Here is a 21,434-nt window from a genome sequence, read left to right as displayed (position 1 = left end):
CACCTATAATTTTGGTATCATCTACAAATTTCCTGACTGTACCTCCTATGTTCACATCCAAATCATTTAAATAAATGATGAAAAGTAGTGGACTCAGCACCGATCCTTGTGTCATAGGCATCCAGTCTGAACCGCAACCCTCCACAACCCCTATCTGTCTTCTACCTTTGAGCCAGTACTGTATCCAGTTCTTCCTGTATTCCTTGAGATCTAATGTTGCTAACCAGTCTCCCATGAGGTGCCTTGTTGAACACTTTGATTGGTTCGCTCCCTCCACCACTGATGCTTAGTAGCAGCAATGAGTATTTTCTACAAAAGCACTGCAGAAATTCATGACAGATGCTTAGTCAGCATCTTTCAAACCCATAACCACTTGTTTCCAGAGGGATGGGTGTACCAGTTACATGGGAACCTAGAAGTTCTCCTCGAAGCCCTTAAACATCCTGACTTGGCAATACATAGCTGTTCCTTCATTGTCATTGCCATAGCTCTATTAACATTTGTGGATCTACTTACAGAACACAGGCGGCAGCAATGCAAGAAGGAAGCTCACCACACCTTCTCAAAGGCAAGAATGAACAGGCAATAATTATTGGCCCAGCCAATGATCCCCACATCTCAAAGTGAATATATAAAAAATAGCTTTCTTTATTTCAACAAGTTCATTCTTGTTTCTTCGTTTTCTCTGAACTCCAATGAATATAGGTCCAATCTTTTTAATATTCTCTCAGTCGCTTAGAGCAACACATTAGCAGCAGTGTGCACCATTGACAAGATGCACTGTAAAAATTCATGGTGGTTTCCTCAACAACACCTTCAAAACAAGTGACCACTATGAGCGATATGGGGAGCAGATATATAGGAATATCACTCTGATATGGAATTATATGACTGTGTTCACTCTGTCCCAAATCCTGGGACTGACTAACTGACACTTCTGTGGGACATGCAGTCATTAACGAAGCCAGATCACCATTGACCTCTCCAACGCATTTCGTGAAGGTAATATATACTACCATAAGCGTGATGTCAATATTTCATGGAAGAACTCTTGAATTTTCTCCCCACATAATGCAACACATAACCTGCAAGAATCAGCTGACTGAACATCTTCTGAACTGCTTGCCACATTAATTAGGGATGTCAAAACTCTATTATTTGAATGCTTTATTTTTTGTAATTGTATCAGATCCCTCTGTACAGAAGCATTCTGTTAGAAAATGCTCTTTTAATTAATGTTTTGTTCCTTAATTCTTCTTGTCATTGTTGACTACTGCACGTTTTCCCATATTGTGCTCTATCTCACAAATTTTATTCAACCACTTAATCTATCTCTATCACTCTGCAGACTCTGTATCTTCGCAAAGTGTTTTCTAACCAACCAGAATGTGTAGCAAATCTGACGACAAAGCACTTGGTCACTTCATCCAAGTCATTAATATCGATAAGAAATTGTTGAACTTGAATGATAATCATCAAGCCCTATGGTAGAGCCTTGCCAGCTTGGAAAGAAACAGTTTGTCTCAAGTGTGCTGACTGTTCGTTTGACATCCTCTCTCCATGCTAACCATCACCCGCAAACGTGCACATGCGGTAGTAATTTTTCATGAAGGACGCTTCCTCCATTGGAAGTGGGGATGATTGCTGATGTTTGCATATTGTCCAACAGATTTGTAATTTCTCAGATTAGATTAGATTAGATTAGATTCCCTACAGTATGGAAAAAGGTCCTTCGGCCCAACAGGTCCACACTAACCCTCCGAAGACTAACACACCCCATTTCCTTACCCTATATCAACTCCTGACTAATGTACTTAACACTATGGGCAACTTAGCATGGCCACTTCACCTGGCCTGCACATCACTGTGAGATGAAACTGGGGTGCCCAAAGGAAACCCACGCAGACACGGGGAGAATGTGCAAACTCCACACAGTCGCCCAAGGCTGAAGCGGGTCATATTGAAATGCAATATGCTCTGACCAATATCCAGGCTGGAGCTGAAAAGTAATGAGAAAAATCATTCCACACAAGTAGCATGCTTTCCTTCATCGGACAGGGTATTGAGTATAAGAGTTGACAGCTCATGTTACATTTGTATCGGACTTTGTTTCGACCATATTTGGAATATTGCATACAGTTCTGGTCGCCACATTGCCAAAAAGATGTGGATGCTTTGGAGAGGTGTTGAGCAGGTTCATTAGGATGTTGTATGGTATGGAGGGCACTAACTATGAAGAGAGGTTGAGTAGATTATGATTACTTTTAGTAGAAAAACAAAGTTTGAGGTAGGACCTGACTGAGGTCTACAAAACCGTGAGAGGTATGGACAGGGTGGATAATAAGAAGCTTTTTTCCAAGAGTGGGGGACTCAATTATTAGGGGTCACGAATTCAAGATGAATGGGGAAAAGTTTTAAGGAGATATGCACTGAAAATTCTTTATGCAGATGGTGGTAGGTTCCTGGAATGTGTTACCAGCGGAGGTGGTAGAGGCAGACACGATAGCATATTTAAGATGAATCCAGGTGTCCACATGAATGGGCAGGGAGCAGAGGGATACAGGTCCTTAGAAAATAGGCAACAGGTTTAGATGGAGCATTTGAATCAGCGCAGGCTTTGAGGGTCAAAGGTAATTTTCTTTGGTCTTTGTTCTTTGAATAATGTGACAAGTAACTCACTCCCAAATCCTCAGAGCCTGCCCACCATCTACTGGTACAAGTTAGAAATCTGATAGAAATTTCCCCACTAGTCTGGATGAGTGCAGCTCCACCAACACACGAGAAGCTTCACACCATCGAGTAGAAAGCAAATTGGTTAATTGGCACCACATCCACAAGCATCAACTCCCTCCAACACCGATGCTCAGAAGCTGCAGTGTGCACTATCTTAAGACATTCACGAAAAAACCTGAAACTACATCTTCCAAACCCATGACTACACCCATCTAGAAGGACAAGGGAATCATATACATTGGCAAGACCACAACCTGCAAGTTCCCCTCTCAGCCAATCAACATCCTGACTTGAAAATATATCTTTACTGTTGCTGGGTTAAAATCCTGGAATTTCCTCCATAAGGTTGACTTACAGCATATGAACTGCAATTGTTCAAAAAGCCCTCTCACCACCATTTCTCAAGGGCAACAAGGAACAGGCAATTAATGTTGGCCAAACAGCGATGTCCACATCCCAGAAGTGAATAAAAAAGTGAAATCCACATATTTTGCATTTACTACTACCCCTTCACCAATCCTCCTTGTTAAACTGATTTTATTATGACTTTTCTAAATGTTCTGCTCCTATGTTCTGAACAATGGATTCAAGCATTTTCTGATGTTAGACTAACTAGCCTATCCTTCCTTGCTGTCTGTCTCTCCTGTCTTGAGCAGAAGTGTACATTTTGTACTTTTCTAATCCATTGGGTCTTTTCAAACATCTAGAAAATTCCGTAAAATAGTAACAAATGCATTAGATATTTCTAAAGCTATTTCATTTAAGCCTTCTCTCAGACCCAGGGAACTTGTCGGTATTTAAGCTAATTAACTATTTCCAAGTTTGTTTGTTCAGTTGATTTATGATTCTTTGAAGTTCAACTCCATATTACACCCTTTTTTCAACTATTGTAAGGATACTCTTTGTACCTTCTGTTGGGGAGACGTTGATTGCAATGTTGCACAATCTGAGGATGGATGTTATCTTTTGCTGCTATTTTCAATTGTATAAACCTGTAGGTGTTTTAACATCTGCCTATGGTCCTTACTATTTCCTGACATTCCATTTTCCCATAATTCCATATTATTTTGGTCATTTTCCACATTTCAATGAGATCATGGCTGAACTCTGACAAGGTTGATATATGTCCCATATGACCAGATAATTTTGGGTAACAGCAATACATCAATGTCAAATTTAATCTGGACAAATGCGAGGTATAGCTTTTTGGAAGGTTTACTGCATGAAGGAAGTCTACAATAAATGGCAGAACACTTAGAAGCATTAATATACAGAGGGATGAAGAAGATGGCAACAGAAGTAGATAATGTGTTCAAGAAGGTGTGTAGCATTCTTGCCTTTATTGGTTGATTCATGGAGTATAAAAATTAGCAAACGATGTTGCAGCTGTAGAAACCTTTGTGAGGCCATGTGTGGAATATTGACACTTCTGGTCTCCACGCTGCCAGAAGTATAGAACCATTCAGTACAAAACAGACCATTCTGATGAAAACAGACAATGGGCAGGAAGCTGTGAAATCAGCTACACAGATATCAACGACAGAAATTGGTGCTGATGATTTTCAGCAATTCAACATGATTCTGATTTTGAGAATGATATTTACTCTGGGTGAAGTGGCAACAAGACATTAGCATTGGTTCAGTAGGTCCTCCTATTTCAACCCAATGCCTTGTTTTCATCAGAAATGGAAAGGAGCACTTACATCACAGTGATAACAGCTGTTGATTAAAGGATAATATTTTACAGCTTTTACTAGAGCTCCATTGGCTTCAAAAATGTGCAAAACTTCTGTCCAAACTTTTCAAATTGTTCAGGGTTAGTGCTTATAAAAATGGAAAATGTTGGAAACGCTTTGAGAAGTAATTAAGCTGAAATCTTAAGTATTTCTCTCTCCACACAATATAACTGACCTCAAGAGTGATTTTGACTAATTTCTGATTCGAATTCAGATTTCCAGCATCTGCTGTATTCCACTTTTGTGTTAGGCTTAGAGCTTTTTGCTTTGTGAGTTCAACCAAATATCCAAAAGTTGATTGGATGAACAGCATTCTGGAATAAAAGCCACTCCTATTGTTCATCCAAACTGGTAAGTTCCAGTCCATAAGCTGATTAACAAAAGTTTGTTCAAAAATTCTGATGAAGTTGCACTATGGCATGAATGTCCTGTCAATAACGAGGTCACTAAAATTGCAAAGTAGCAGTTAGTCCATTGCTTCTGAACTCTTAAATACAACATATAAAGTCAGAAGTGTTCTTACAATCATTTCTCTTGATCGATATCTGTCTCTTTTGTTCTCAGTTAAATGTTTCTCTTATATTTCCTGTGTTAGACTTGGTTCTCTAATGTGTTTAGAACTGATTTTTTTTACAGTGTGAATCCTTTTTTTTCATAATAATCTCTAAATGTTTATTCCTTCACAGAATTCCATCTTTCAATGACCTTGTTTTCAGCTTCATGGAATATCTCTGCTTTTCTCTGTGACTGTCGTTCTTTCGAGGAGTTTAATTGTACCCTCACTCTTTATTGGCTCATTTGTTCATTTTGGTAATGGTGATAATGATAATAAGAAATCAATGAGCCATCTGATATTGAGATGCTGTTGGGTTGTAGAGGTTAAACCAAAGAAAGGATCACAATGTTTCACACCCCCCCCCCCCCCCCCCCACTCTGTTACGCATGACCTCAATGTGCCCAATCTTCAAGTAATCTTTATTTCTCTCATTCATTAAACCCTTCTAAGTCAGAATTAATGTTTAATCTGATGCAAGTTGTCTCTCTCAGATACGTTTGTTAAAAGAACCGTAACTAATATCAATAATCATCCATCCAAATTCTTCCCCCGGAGGGCATCTTTTATATATATAAATGATTATCACAATTTCAGATAAGCTTGATCTTATCGCTTTCCTCTGAGTATGATGTATCCATTCAATCTGTTTCCAACACTCGCTGATATTGAATTCATTTATTGCCCTGTACTTGGTGCTATTGGAATACCCAGTAAGTTGCTAATACCTCTTCAGCATTGTGTAATTAGACAAATATTTCTGCTTTGACTGCAATGCATAACACAGCAGCAAATTGTGCTCAAAACTGTCAAAATATAAAATGGCATCAAGTTCTTAAGCAAATTATTTGCTTCTCTCTTGAATACAAAGTCTGTAATGAGTCAGTAATATGTTGATTTTTAAGAATGTACACCCTTGGTAATTTATTGTTGACCATATTTAAGAATATAAGAGCATGATGTTTTATTTTAACAAGTTAATATTGTGGTTATCACAAAATATAATTATTGGAATACGAATTCACTCATTCACTGCCTGTGGACAACCTTGTTTCAAATAATTAAAACTTATTTAAAATACTATGACTAAACTATTTACCAGTTCAGCTGACATTCATGACAGCAGTGCATCAGTGGCTGTGAGAGCACAGAGAAAGATGATGTATGAATGTTTTAGTTTCAGGCTGGGCTAGATATAGAACTGCTTGTGATTAATAACACAATGTTCCCTCTAAATAAATTCAATTCAAATGGTCTTAAGTAGAACATATGGGATCAGTTAATTGGAAACAAATTGTACAATGTTGGAATCATCCTGGATTGTGAGAAATGAATGGAAATATAAAATATATTTTAAAGATGGGAAATAAACTGAGAAGAGTGTTAATAAGGCACTTGATTTTCTTGGCTTGGTTGAAGAAGGGCTTATGCCCGAAACGTCGATTCTCCTGTTCCCTGGATGCTGCCTGACCTGCTGCGCTGTTCCAGCAACACATTTCAGCACTTGATTTTCTTGGCTTGGTTGTAGCAGATTAGGGTTAAGAAGTGATGAAGGTTTACTAAATATCAACAATAATTGAAAAACACTGATAAAGACCTGCTGTCAGAAATGCTGGTTTACTTAAAGTTGATTAATCGCTAATATCAGTTCAAATGGATCCAGGTCAGTCAGTGAAATAAGGTTGATGACTACTCAGTAAATGGCCAAATGTTCTCAATTTCCTTTAAATATACATTTGGCACCAGAGGACTGATGGGTCCAGGAATTGGACCAATGCTGTTGGCATTGCACCTACATTGATAACCAGGCCTACAGACAAAGTAGTTAACTGACTTTCAACCTGAGAGGTATGTAAAGTATATTCCGGCCTCATTGATTAGATTGTGATATTAATCCAAGAAACTGCAAGCCATGCTGTTAGCGTATAATGCATTCAAAAATGGTCGTGAAATTGTCACGAATAATTGCAGATATTCAACGGATGCAACAGTTGATCACTGTTGAGTAGTGCACATCACAACAAATTGAAAGACTGAAGCAAGTTGTTGCCACATCAAAAAGAGAGGACACAGCCATTAAACTGAGTATTGATCATATTCCCATAAATATTCCTTCAGAGGATGGTCTGATATTCTGAAGAAAAACTGGAAAAAACAAATTGTGTTTGACAGCTTTGAATGGAGTAAATGAGTAAATCACTGATGCAAGATGCTTATTACCATGTACATAATATTTTGATACAAAACAGCAATGCACATACTAGACACAGTTTCTGACCAAACCAAAGAGGACGAGAAAGCAGTGACAGATCCAGACATGAGAACATGGGTAAGGCGGGTATCAAGTGAAGAAGATGTAGGTTCCTAGGTAGGTAAACTTTTAGATAGGTATAGTGGTAAGGTGCCAAGTTAGAAGAGTGCAAAGAAGATTTACAAGGCATTGTCAGTACCAGGAGGCCTGAGTTATAGGGCGAGGTTGGCCAGGATAGGACTTTATTCCTTGGAACAAGGAGGCTGAGAGGGTGACCTTATTGAGGTGCATAAAATCATGAGGGGCATAGTTGGATGAATGCATATAGTCTTTTCTCCAGGGAAAGGGAATTGAGAACTAGAGGATATAGATTTAATGTGCGAGGAAAAATATTTAAGCAGGACCTGAGGGGCAAATTCTTCATGCAGAATGTGGTGCATATATGGAACGGGCTGCCAGACAAAGTGGTTGAAACTAACACAATAGCAACATTTAAAAATAATTTGGACAGGTACATGTACAGGAAGGCTAAAGAAAGATATGGGCCAAATGCAGGCAATTGGAACCAGCAGAGTGGGCACCTTGGTCAGCATGGACCACATTGGGCTGAAGGGCCTGTTTTCATAATGTATTACTCTGTGATTCTATGTGCACAGGGCAGGGTGCCAGGTAGGTGAATTGTCAGGAACATGGGGTAGGGTGCCAGGTGGGGTGCAAGGTAGGTAGTGTGCCAGGTACATCAGGTGCTCAAAGTTAAAGTGAACACGGTTGTGAACGATAGTTGAGAAGCACTTTTTTAAAGATAGTAAGGAAGGAGATTCCGATAACTGATGGGGTGGTGTGATGACACCAGGTCTGGAGCAAGAGCTTGTTGGTTCTGGAGGTCAGAGATTGTTAAGTCTCAAGTATGGTGTGGGGTATATTGGGATCGGAGTGATAACGCACTACACATCTGAGGGAAGTATGGGAGATATTGGAGAAGGCAACAGGGGAGGGTAGGGGTCAGACCTCGGGGGATGCGGGAGCTGTGTCTTGAAGGAGGAAGTGTGCTGGATCCCAGAGTTAAGAGAGTAGAGGTAGACTCAGGTTGTCAGGCTTCTGTATGGTGTGTGTACATATCAGTCTGTCACCATGTGCATGTGATGGACACACACATGCATGGAGATGGGGCAGTCGTGGATCCATGTTGTAATTTGTGAATTCAGTCGATTAATTTGCTCAGAATGTGGATTAGGTATTCAACAGCCTAATGTTTCTTGAGTCATTATTTCCTTAACTACAGGTGGACCCCCTAAAGTCTCCAAGATAAACAAAGATGTTAACAGATTCCAGGCTTATTGGAATTTCCAGTGGAATCATCAATCTCTAAGTCTGTGATCCTGGGGACTCAACAAGGTCTCAAACTGAATCTCTATCGACACTTCTGACCAGTGAAAAATCAAGGAAAAAATGTGGTATTTCTCTTGGTAATGGAATTAAGTTGGTCAACTGAACTTCTTATCTTCATCTGTCTGATATCTGAACCACTGAACATTGTACATCTATTTCTAAAGTTTTATGTTCGTGGGTTTTTTAAAATAATTAAATATAAGCATTTTAATTTTTCCGACCAAGGACACATATGTAATAGAAAGCTATTTCCACATAGCATGTGCACAAAATTAACACTTCTGTTGTACAACTATAGCATTGTACTTCTGGAGCAATTTTAACCTTTTATTTAACAGTTAACTTGTTGGCAATCACAATCCTCTCTCACAGAACCTGTGGACTCTCCAAAAGTGTCAGTCATTACCTGGTGGCAATGGCTGCAGCAGATCTTCTGGTCGTCATCACCGACGTAATGTTGAGATGGTTTATTATTTACTTTCCAGTTTCATTCCTGGATATTACTCCTGTCTGTAGTTTGGTAGACGTCCTTATGTTTGCCACCACAGTCTGTTCAGTTTGGCTCACAGTTGCTTTCACCTTTGATCGATTTGTGGCTATTTGTTGTAAGAAGCTAAGAACAAAATACTGTACCGAGAGAACAGCACTTGTGGTTATTGGAACAGTAAGTGTGCCGGGCTGTTTGGAAAGCATTCCCTGGTTCTTCAAATACAGAGCTAAATACACCTTCAATAACATGGAGTGGTTTTGCATTACAAAACCAGAATATTACACTTCAATCTTCTGGACTGCATATGTACTTCTCCATCGCTTTCTAACTTTTTAGGGCCATTCCTTTTGATAGTTCTCTTTAACATTCTGACAGTCAGACATATCGTCATGGCAAGTAAAGCCCGCAGGAGACTCCGGGTGGAAACGGCAAGAGAGGGTCCCCATGACCCAGAGATGGAAAGGCGCAGAAAGTCCATCATTTTACTCTTCGCTATCTCAGGCAGTTTCATGGATGGGCAATGGATGGGCAATGTTACATGTTTCATCCATCAGCGAATTGCATTTGTGTACAATTTATCTCCATCTTCAGCCACTATTGATACAGCTGCATACCTGCTCCAGCTCCTCAGTACCTGCACAAACACTTGCATCTACACAGTGACCCAGAGTCAGTTCCGAGAGCAGTTAAAGACAGTTGTGAAATACCCTTTCAGTTTGATTCTCAAAGCTATCAAACTATGAAAACTTCTTTGATTTTTGTTACTTTCAGAATTCATTTTGATCTTCTTGGAAAAGATTTATTAAAATTTATTGCAAGCATGGAAAAGGCAATGAATTATGGCAGCAATTGAGAGGAAGATCCAGAGACAGAAAGCACGAGTTAGAGGAGAAAGTGAGAATATTACCTGAAGAAAGTAAGGTCTGCAAAAACAAGTTCTAGACACAGGCTGCATTTGTTAGAGCAGCAGGACGGGAGCAATCCCTATTGGTTCTAACAGCGAGCAAAAACGGGATCCATAGAGTCATAGAGATCTGCAGCACAGTGTGTGTCTGTATAGTTCAAAAACAGCCACCTATTCTAATACTATTTTCCAGCAATAGGTCATGGCCTTCTGTGACTTGCCATATAACTATTTCCCAAATGTATCATGCTTACAGATAGTCAGTCAATGTCAGTTTGAGGGTCAATTGAATGGAAAACCAGAGGCAGTCAGCATCATTCAGTACAGCTTCCCACCCAGTGTCACCAGGAGCAGATTAGGTATGTTCTGAGAGAAAGCAAAGACTGACATCTTACGAAAGCAAAGCAATAATTCGTTGGTGGATATTTTGCCCGAGGATATTCAATTTCTTTTAGAAAATATGCATGAAAGTTGTTCAAAATAAGGTTCACAAGCAATAATAATGACGATTTATCATAGTGTTTGACCTTGATAAATAATAAATCATATGTTTATCTTATTCAAAAGAAATAAAGGCTATTGTCTTTGGAGATTTAAGGTGTAATGTCAGTAATTCTGATAACAGGCATTAATTCATAAATTATGTCATTGCAAACTTAATTAGTGTACAAAGCATGAGGCATATTGTGATTGTGGAATGTGGGATCTACTGGACAACAATGTGATCCAGGACACCCATCATAGCAATAGGGTTTAAAACTGGCATAATTCCAAATCAGGTTTTATGGCCTGGTGACCAAACTACAATTGCTGGGACATAGAGTTAGAAGGTTACTTGTGCACCTTTTGCAATGAAGTGGGTACATTTCTTTTCAGATCGTGTCTTGTTCTTTGGCTTATCTGGGAAGTGATTGTGTGACTGCAAGCGAGGCAGTTGAACAGGAGTGGGACAGGAGTGTAAGATACTCACCCTCTGCAACTATGCAACAGCTTCCAGTTAGTTACAGATTGTTTGAATGAGAGCAAGAGGTGCTGTGTGGATTAGATAATTGACCATTACACCATGATACAGGAAGTCATACAAGTTGGGATAGCAAATGCTTATGTTATGATGACTGCAGACATTGGAGTGATAGTGGTGATGGGCTGTTGATGAAATAACCTGCAGCAAATGAGGCTGCCCAATAAAGGTCACTTGCCCGTCCTGCCTCAGGGATGAGGACATCTGCTCAGAACTGAAGACACAGAGTGGGAGGATGTGGATCCTGTCATTGTGATCGTGGAGATAACAAGGATACAGGCAGAATAAAGTAAAAACGTTCAGCATTGTGAGAACAAGAAGGTGGGGACCAAATTAAAGGAACGTTTAAGTTAATAATTTCTGGAATATTACCAGAGCCACATGCATGTTGGAACAACGCTAGTAAATTAAAGAAGTGAATGCAAATCCCAAATACTATGAAATGTAAGTATGTTTTGTTTCATCGAGCACTGGCACCAGTATTGGGGAAAGAATGGTCCATGCCACAACGATGGTTTAAAACTGAACAAAGATGGGAACAGTGCTTTAACAAGCCACATAATTAGGGACGTGGAGAGAGCTTTAAAGCAAACAGTGAGTCAAGGAAAGCAACTTGGAGGGATATTGCAAACCAAAGAACAGGGACAAGGCAGCAGAGAATGGCATTAAATGGGAAATTGTAAATGGACCATGACAAGAGGCGATCAAAGAACAAGTCCAAGAGTACATCAACAGATAAGGATAGACATTCCAATGCATTGAAAGGAAATCTAAAGGTTATGTGTCTGAAAGCACAATAGCGTTCAAAACAGATGAGCTAATATTACTGTTATAAAGATGTGGATGTACTGTACCTTTAAGAGAATTAAAAGCTAGCAAAAAGTACATGACAGCACCAAATGATCTGAAAAAAGTTGTAATGTAACATTGATTAGCTGTTTACCTGGAGATAAAAGCAATATCAAATTGGCCAATCAGTTTAAATTATACGCCAAAACACCCACCCTCAATCAAGTTTGAATGGAGTATATTGCCAATCGTAAAAGCCAATAACACAATCTGATATTTTGAGGGTATAAGACCAAGGAAATTTAACAGTTGAGAGGAGAACTGCCAAGCTACCAGCATGTAAAATCTGCCTGAAAAATAGCTCTCTTAAATGTACCTTTGTCAAATAGTAATCAGTGAAGCAGAATTCCCAAGAAGAAGAAAAGGAGGCAGAAATACAAAAAAGAAAGAAATGCTGCTTAGTTTTGAGTTCAGAAGTTTTGATTTCTAAATCTTAATTAGGAGATTTATCGGACTAGTATTGTGGAGAGGGAAGATAAAAGATAAGTTAGAGGAAGGAGTTCTAAATAATTGTTCATTGATTATTCTCTGTTGTACTTTAAGAAATAAAGTTGTTAATTTTTACTTTAAATAGTTTTTGACCTCTCGAATTTTGACAAATTACTGCACGGGATAAGTCTTTTCTGTGTTGCTCGTTTAAATTAAGCAGAAGAGTTTACCTCGTGTCGTAATAATTACAAACACAATAAATTATAATCAGATCATCATAATTATTATTACAACTTATAAATACTATCTTATATTCCACGTATACCACACTATTTTAAATGAAATATCTTAAAAACTGTCTTGCCGCATTCAATACACGCAAGAACTATACAATCATAATCCAATGATAGAATACTCAATTCTATGTCAATACATCACAGTATTTTAAATGATGAATATCACTCTTTCGCAGTGCAATTAGACCACTTGGCCCATTGTGTCTGTTCCATCATTCGATAATAGATGAAATGTTTCTCAACTCCATTGACCCACCTACTACCAGTAACCTTTAATCCTCTTATTGATTAAAAAAAACCCCACAAGCTATCGCTGTCTTAAAGATACTCAATAGCTTGTCCTCTACAGCCTTCTATGGAAATAAGTGCAAGGGATTCACCACCCTCTGGCTGAAGAAATGTCTCCTCATCACAGTTATGAATGGTCATCGCTTCACTCTGAGGCTGTGCCTTCGGGTCGTAGTCTCTCTGACGAGGGGAAATATCTTCGACACATCCAGGCCGATAGTGCTCGAGCTGTATTGGTATCATGTTATTGTTTGCTCTTAAATTAATCATTTTTACAAGATTAAACTGTTGGAGACAACACAGAAACTACAATCTGAGCAATTTGTCATGAGGTCAGTGGCAGACAATATTGCGGTGAAAATTGGTAAAATTATTTATAACTGACACATGCCTCTGTCTGGGTTTTCTGCCATCCTTGTTTCTGAGGGTTGGGCCAAGATTTTCTCCTAGAGTAATCCCCATTAATTCATAAATCATTGGAATGGTGTGCAGTTTTCCTCTGTGGGAGAGCAGTCCAGGAGAATTAGCTACTTGCACCACGTGCTACCAGAGGCATTAGGAGGATTTGCAGCTTGACAATCAACTTGTCTCACTACATTACAAACAAGTTTTCTAGGGCTAATAATCCATACAAACATCAGGTACAGGCATATAATTCAGCCATTGGGCTGATCTAGTCTCTTACACTACTTGATCATGGCTGATATGTTTCTCAATCCTATCCTCCTGCCTTATCCCTGTAAATTTTGACTGCCTGACTAATCAAGAACCTTTGTCTTAAATATACTCAGTGTTTAGGGTTCCATAGCCTTCTATGGCAATGAGTTCCACAGATTCACCACATTCTGGCTGAAGGGTTTCAAGGTGATATTTTGTTAATAGAATTTAAACAGCAGGAGCCCTGTTGGGATTAGAACTTGTGTCCATGAGCGTGGCCTCTAGCATTGCACTGCCAGCTATGCCCTCTCAAGGTACTATGGTTCCTTTACAGGGCTAAGTAGAAACAGCATGATTGGATTAATTGCATAGCTTGACCAAGAAGCTATAATGGATCCAAAGATTCAAATAGCATCCTTTATGTTGCCAAACAAAAGGATATGGAAATTTCACTGGACAATGAGTTTCCACAGGGGCAATGTGAACTGGACATCATATGAGCATACCATCCTTCCAGCCTGCACCACTATACAAGAAGATCACAACAGATTAGTTTCTGATTCAAGTTCCATATCTTCATGCACCCTTGATTCATTTGTCTAACAAGAATCTATCTACTTACATTCTAAAAATACTCAGTGACCCCTCTTTCATCGCCTTCTGAGACTTCCAAGACTGTATTACCTCCTGAGAGAAAATTCTTCACCTCACATCTCCTTCCTGAAAGGCTAACCCCCAATATTAAAACAATGCCCCCTTATTCTGAATTGATCCACACACTTTCCGCAACCATCTTATTAACATTTACTGTGTTCAATGCTGCAATCATTGTTTACAGACAGACAGAATAAAGCTGTGTGAGGTACATTTCACCACAGATATGGAACCGATTTCTGTAGTTTCATACATTTCTCTATTATACCGTCTGCTGCCTGTTGCTAGATATGGGAGGGGTTGAAAGTGTGATCTCTACTTCACTGTACATGGTATAAAGATGGTACAGGTTTAAACAATGGCATACAATCATCCGTTATGTTATCACTTTACTGTTGAGTGAGCTGGGGGCAGGTTGAAAAAGTTTAAGATAATTCATTCTGTACATTTAAGGCAAGAATTGGTGCAACACGGTGGCTCAGTGGTTAACACTACTGCCTCACAACACCAGGGACCCAGGTTTGATACCAGCCTGTTTGTGTGGAGTTCGCACATTCTCCCCATGTCTGCGCAGGTTTCCTCAGGGTTCCTCTCATAGTCCAAAAATGTGCAGGTTAGGTGAATTGGCCACACTGTTTGACTCTGATCTGTTGTCCACACTTTCCCGTTATCAGTGACTGTCACATTCAGCAGAAGATCAAAAATAGCAGGAGTCAGCTCTGCGCTTGCGTACCAACCAGCCGACTGGAATGGCTGGAAACAGCAGGGGGAGTGAGTCTTTGTCAGAGCCACACATCACAACCTATTTTCACTGGTATTTTGTGTTTATTTTCTGACAAAGTGATGGAAGAGCTTCCTCAGTCAGATTATTATTACCCAGTTCGGCAAGATTTTAAGGGGTGCCCTTCCTACCCCGTGTTCAGCTGCTAGGAAACTTCTCTATTGGTTGTGGCTGAACATTGGGAGAGTGGCAGAGTGGGTCAGTGGAAATCTTCCTTGACGGCCATCAATATTGATGCTTGGAGTTTGGGTCAAATTGCTACACGGTGGAAGATCACCCGGCTCATGTCACCGTGTTGTGCCTTCCAGCAGCCGGAGACTTTGCTCCTGTACCATGATGGCGTGGATCTCGTTGTTGACTTGATTGACTGCTGAGGTCAGGTGACGAATGCTGAAAGATTGGACCCAATCTTCCTGGTTCCAAGTTTCCTTCCACTGACACTAATCCTAAATCTCATGCAGAATATATTCATTGTCAGTAATGGAAGATGTTGCAGATCCACAGCCTTTAAATAGGTAAAGAACAGAGTCATACAGCAGGAGAACAGACTCTTTGGCCCAAAACATCCACACTGACCATGTTCCCAATGTAGGAGAAAATGAGGACTGCAGATGCTGGAGATCAGAGTCAAGAAGTGTGGTGTTGAAAAGGGCATTCCTGTTGAAGGACGTATGCCCAAAACTTTGATTCTCTTGCTTCTTGGATGCTGCCTGGCCTTCTGTGCTTTTCCAGCACTACACGTTTTGAACATGCCCCCAGTGTAAACTAGTTCCACCTGACTGCTCTTGGCACACATCACTCTAAACCCTTCCTGTTCATGAACTTATCCAAATGTCTTTTTAACATTCTAACTGGATCCATCACTTTCACTGCCAGTTCATTCCACACATGAACTACCCTGTATAAAAACATTGCCTCTCATGTCCTTTTATATCTTTCTCCTCTCACTTTAAAAACATGCCCACTAAGTTTTGAAACCACCACCCGAATAAAATATCCTTGTCATCCAACTTATAAAATCACGAGTAGGATACATAAACCCAATTAAGGTAACCCCACAACCTGCTATGCACTGGTGAAAAATGTACCAGACTTTCCAGTCTATTTTTATATCTCAAACTCTCCGTTCCCAGCAACATCCTGGTAAAACCTTTCAGACCCCACCCCATTTTAACAATATCCTTCTTAAAACAGTGCCACCGGAACTGCCAGCAGTACTCCAGAAGAAGCCTCACGAACGTCTTGTACAACTTCAACAGGACATCCAAACTCTTATACCATAAGGTCTGAGCAATGAGGGCAAGCGTACTAAACAAGATTTAACTATCCCGTCGAACTGTAATGCAAATTTCAAAAATAATTCACCTGAATCCTTGGGTCTCTCTGTTCTACACCACTATCCAGAGAATAGCGAGGACTGCAGATGCTGGAGAGGCAGAGTCAATAGAGTGTGATGCTGGAAAAATCACAGTAGGTCAAGCAACATCCAAGGACCAGGAGAATCGATGTTTCAGGCAGGGATGAAGGGCCCTGCCTGAAATGTCCTCTCTCCTGCCAAATGTCATCACTACCCAGGGCCCAACCATTCCTGCCCTTGTTTGTATTATCTCACATTTATTCAAATAGACTCCATCTGCTGCTCCTTGGTTCATTAACCCAATTGATGCAGATCTCTTTGTAATTTTGTAATCTTAGATAATTTTATTCATTGTTCAGTAAACCACAAGCTTTCATGTCATCTCCAAACTTATTATCAATGCTTTCCATATTCTTATCCAAATCATTTATATAAATGACAGACAAAAGTGCACCCAATACTGATCCCTGTGGAAACAGGCCTGCAATCTGAAAAACAACTCTCCACTACCACCCTCCTACCAGAAACACAATTTTGTATCTAATTAACAAGTTCACCTTGAATCTGACGTGATTTAACGTAACTAAATTGTCGATCATGCAATGATACAAATATTCCTGCTAGGAGCCCTGCAATTTCTTGCCTGCCTTCCCGCAACTTCTTGGAATACATTTGATCGGTTCCCTGAGATATATTTACTATTATGTTTTCTAAGATCTCTGGCAATTCTTCTATAACGTAAACTGCTTTCAAAACATCATTATTGAGTTTTCTGAGTTCTCGAGCCTCCGCATCTTCCTCAACAGTGAACCTAATATAAAACATTCATTCAATATCTCTCCCATCTCCTGGGCTTCACACAAAGATGACCTTGTTGATCTTTAAGGAGCCCTCTTCTCTCTCTAATTTCTCTTGTGCTCTTAATATACTTGCGGAATCTTTTTAGATTATCTTCAATCTTATTTGCCAAGGCAATCTCATATATCCTCTTTGCATTCCCAATTTCCTTCTTAAGAATGGTCCAGTACTCTTTATACATGTGAAAAGATTCAATTGATCCTAGTGTCTGCATTTAATATGTGATTTTTCTTTATTCTTGACTTGAACTTCAGTACCTTTGTTCATGCATTGTTCCCTAATCTTACCAACCTTGTCTTTCTCCCCAACAGGAACATGCCTCTGAACCTTTTTAAAGACACTTTGATGGCCTCCCACTTGTCACGGAGCAAAGACATACAAAGGAGAAAAAGCACAGATGGTAAAATGGCTGCTGCTGCTGCCTGACAGAAGCGGCGAAAAATTGGTTTGCATTTGAAAGACAGGGAACACCCTGTTGTGAGAGAACTCAGAATCCAATGATCTCTGTTTAAACATCAGGAGTCGTCTCTTTAGGACCAAGATGAGGCAAATTTGTTCAGAGGGTCATGAGCTTTTGGAATTCTGGTTCCACCAACGTTTGGCAAAGTGACTCGTTGAATCTTTTGCTGACAGAGTTAGTTAGATTGTTGCGAAGTAAGGTTGTGAAAGGGAATTGTGGTTAGTTGGGAGGGTGGAGTAATTATATCAGCTGTGATCATATTGGATGAAAGAGTAGGTTTGGGTGGTTAATGGGCCTACTGCTACTCCGAGTTTACGTGTTTGCAGTAAATGAGATAAAGACTATGTCTTCTTTCAAGATTGATCCTGGAATAATGAGCACTTTGAGCAAAGGAGAACGTGACCTGATAGCGTCCTGTCTACCACTTTGTTTCAAGTGTGTTGTCTTGAATTTAAGGGAGTGGAGGTGGTGGGGTCCGTTTGGAAGTGGCGGAATACGCTGTATATGGAGGTTGGTGGGGTGGTAGGTGAGGACCAGTAGGGTTCTGTCCTGGTGGCGGTTGGAGAGGCGGGGCTCAAGGGCGGAGGAGGAAAAGTGTAGGATATGCGGTGGAGGGCATCGTCGATCACATCTGGGGGGAAATTGCGGTCTTTCAAGAAGGAGGCCATCTGGGTTGTACAGTATTGGAACTGGTCCTCCTTGGAGCAGATACGGCGGAGACGAAGGAATTGGGGATATGGGATGGCGTTTTGACAGGGGGAAGGGTGGGCGGAGGTATAGTCTAGGTAGCTGTGGGAGTCGGTTGGTTTATAGTAAATGTCCGTGTTGATTCGGTCGCCCGAGATAGAAATGGAAAGGTCTAGGAAGGGGAGGGAGGAGTCTGAAACGGTCCAGGTGAATTTGAGGTCGGGGTGGAAGGTGTTGGTAAAGTGGATGAACTGTTCAACCTCCTCATGGGAGCATGAGGCAGCGCCGATACAGTCATCGATGTAGGAAAAGGTGTGGTGTGGTGCCAGTGTAGCTGAAGAAGATGGACTGTTCCACATATCCTACAAAGAGGCAGGCATAGATGGGGCCCATGCGGGTGCCCATGGCTACTCCTTTGGTTTGGAGGAAGTGGGAGGATTGGAAAGAGAGGTTGTTCATGGTGAGGACCAGTTCAGTCAGTTGAAGGAGGGTGACAGTGGAAGGTTACTTGTTGGTATGGTGGGAAAGGAAGAAGTGAAGGGCTTTGAGGCCTTCGTGATGGGGGATGGAGGTGTACAGGGACTGGATGTCCATGGTGAAGATAAGGCATTGGGGACCGGAGAAGCGAAAACCATAGAGGAGGTGGAGAGCGTGGGTGGTGTCCCGAATGTAGGTGGAGTTCTTGGACTAAGGGGGACAGGACCGTGTCGAGGTATGCAGAGATGAGTTCGGTAGGGCAGGAGCAGGCTGAGACAATGGGTCGGCCGGGGCAGTCAGGTTTGTGGATTTTGGGCAGGAGGTAGAAACGGGTGGTGTGGGATTGTGGGACTATGAGGTTGGAGGCGGTGGATGGGAGATCCCATGAGGTGATGATGTTATGGATGGTCTGGGAGATGATGGTTTAATGGTGGGAGGTGGGGTCATGGTCAAGGGGGCAGTAGGAGGAGGTGTTCGCGAGGTGGCGTTTCACCTCAGCGGTGTAAAGGTTGGTGCGCCAAACTACTACTGCACCTCCCTTGTCTGCTGATTTGATAGTGAGGTTGGGATTGGAACAGAGGGAGTGGAGGGCTGCACGTTCCGAGGGTGAGAGGTTAGAGTGGGTGAGAGGGGTGGAGAAGTTGAGGCGGTTAATGTCGCGGCGGCAGTTGTCTATGAAGAGATCGAGGGCAGGTAAGAGGCCAGCACGGGGTGTCCAGGTGGATGGGGTGTGTTGGAGGCGGGAGAAGGGGTCGTCAGAGGGTGGGCGTGAATCCTGGTTGAAGAAGTAGGCGCGGAGGCGAAGGCGGCAGAAGAATTGTTTGATTTCACGCCGCGTGTTGAACTCGTTAATCCAGGAGTGTAGGGGAAAGAAGGTGAGGCCACTGCTGAGGACTGATCTTTCATCCTCAGAGAGGGGTAGTTCTGGAGGGATGGTGAAAACATGGCAGTGCTGGGAGCTAGCACCTGCTGTGGGGCTGGAGCTGGGAGTGAGGGCGTGGTTGGGCGTGGGGGCGGGGACAGAGGTCGGCGTGTGGGCGGGGTTAGGCGTTGGGGCGGGGACGGAGATCGGCGTGGGGGCAGGGTTAGGAATGGTGACGGATATCGGTGTGGGGGCGGGGTTAGGCGTGGGGGCGGGGTTAGGCGTGGTGTTGGGGTCAGTACATGAAAGTTTTTGATACTTACTGTCTTTAATTTCCGATATGGCTAGGAAGAACTGTTTGATTAGTGTATGGATTCTTCTGTGGATGAAGAACAGTCGAGGTCCTTTGCAGGTCTGTGAGAGTGTTGTCCTGAGCTGGGTAGGTCTAATTGCAGGGAATGCAGGTAGCGGCGCATGGCTGCAAGTGTGGAGCGAAGGATCCGGAGGGAGGTCTGTTGCTGGAGGATTCGGATTTGTTGTAGGTACTGGTTGTCCTCGTTGGGTCCAAATTTTGTTGGTCTGAACGTAGTCCAGAGTCCGTGCGGGATCAGTCGGTTCCATAGGCAGGTGCTGAGGAAGGAGATGTGGCTGTGGTAGCGAGTCTGTTTGAGAACGTGGCTGAAGAGCTTCTGGGCAGAGGAGATGACCTGGGGTGTGCAGTGAGAGAGGGACTCACTGAAATCCTTGTAGAGGGAGGAAGAGAGCTTCTTCAAGGTAGGCATCCTTGCAAGAGGATTCGCAGTAGGTTAACATCTTCAAGGAGAAAGTGAGAACTGCAGATGCTGGAGATCAGACTGTTCCAGAAACTTTCATGTACTTACCCCCCACACTCGGGGTTCCTCAACTGTTCCAGAACTTTCATGTACTTACCCCCACACTCTGGGATCCTCAACTGTTCCAGAAACTTTCATGTACTTACCCCCCACACTCGGGGTTCCTCAACTGTTCCAGAACTTTCATGTACTTACCCCCACATTCTGGGTTTCTCACCTGTTCCAGAATCTTTCATTGGCCTCCGAAATCAGTCCGGCGCCATTAACCATGCGGCCGCTTCAGCGCCCGCGGCAGCAACCGCCGCCGCGAGCCATGACGTCACTTCCGCCCCCACCAACCTCGCAGCCTCCGCGATCGCCGCCCAGACAACCGCCTTCACGATCGCCAGGAAGACCATCGCTGACAGATTCGCGGCCTCCGCGGAGATCGGGACTAACACCGTTTCTGTCGTCGCCGCAGCCACTTCCGCCCCCAGTGACATCACTAACCTGTACGACCACCCCGCCGCATGCGTCTCCGCCCCCACGCCAATCTCCGTCACCACGCCTAACTCCGCCCACACGTCGATGCCCGTAACCACGCCTAACTCTGTCCCCATCCCCACGCCCAACCCCACCCGCACTCCCAGCTCCAGCCCCATACCAGGTCCAAGCTCCCAGCCCTGCAGTGTTTTCACCATCCCTCCAGAACTTGCCCTCTCTGAGGATGAAAGATCAGTCCTCAGCAGAGGCGTCACCTTCATTCCCGTACGCTCCCGGATTAACGAGTTCAACACACGGCGTGACATCGAACAATTCTTCCGCCGCCTTTGCCTCTGCGCCTACTTCTTCAACCAGGATTCCCGCCCACCCTCTGACGAACCCTTGCA

At 42.2% G+C, this 21,434-nt stretch overlaps 1 pseudogene; it reads left to right on the top strand.

Moving 5' to 3' along the window:
* The first annotated feature begins 5,650 nt into the window (after positions 1-5,650).
* LOC148147450 (putative G protein-coupled receptor 139) lies at positions 5,651-9,895 on the top strand (annotated as a pseudogene).
* The last annotated feature ends 11,539 nt before the right edge of the window (positions 9,896-21,434 follow it).

The sequence above is a fragment of the Chiloscyllium plagiosum genome, unplaced genomic scaffold (assembly GCF_037043375.1).
Source record: "Chiloscyllium plagiosum isolate Xiang-an unplaced genomic scaffold, Cpla_swu_hap1 HiC_scaffold_17, whole genome shotgun sequence".
Classification (NCBI taxonomy): Eukaryota; Metazoa; Chordata; class Chondrichthyes; order Orectolobiformes; family Hemiscylliidae; genus Chiloscyllium; species Chiloscyllium plagiosum.
Note: the sequence above shows the minus strand (reverse complement) of the source record. Positions and strands in the feature narration are given on the sequence as shown.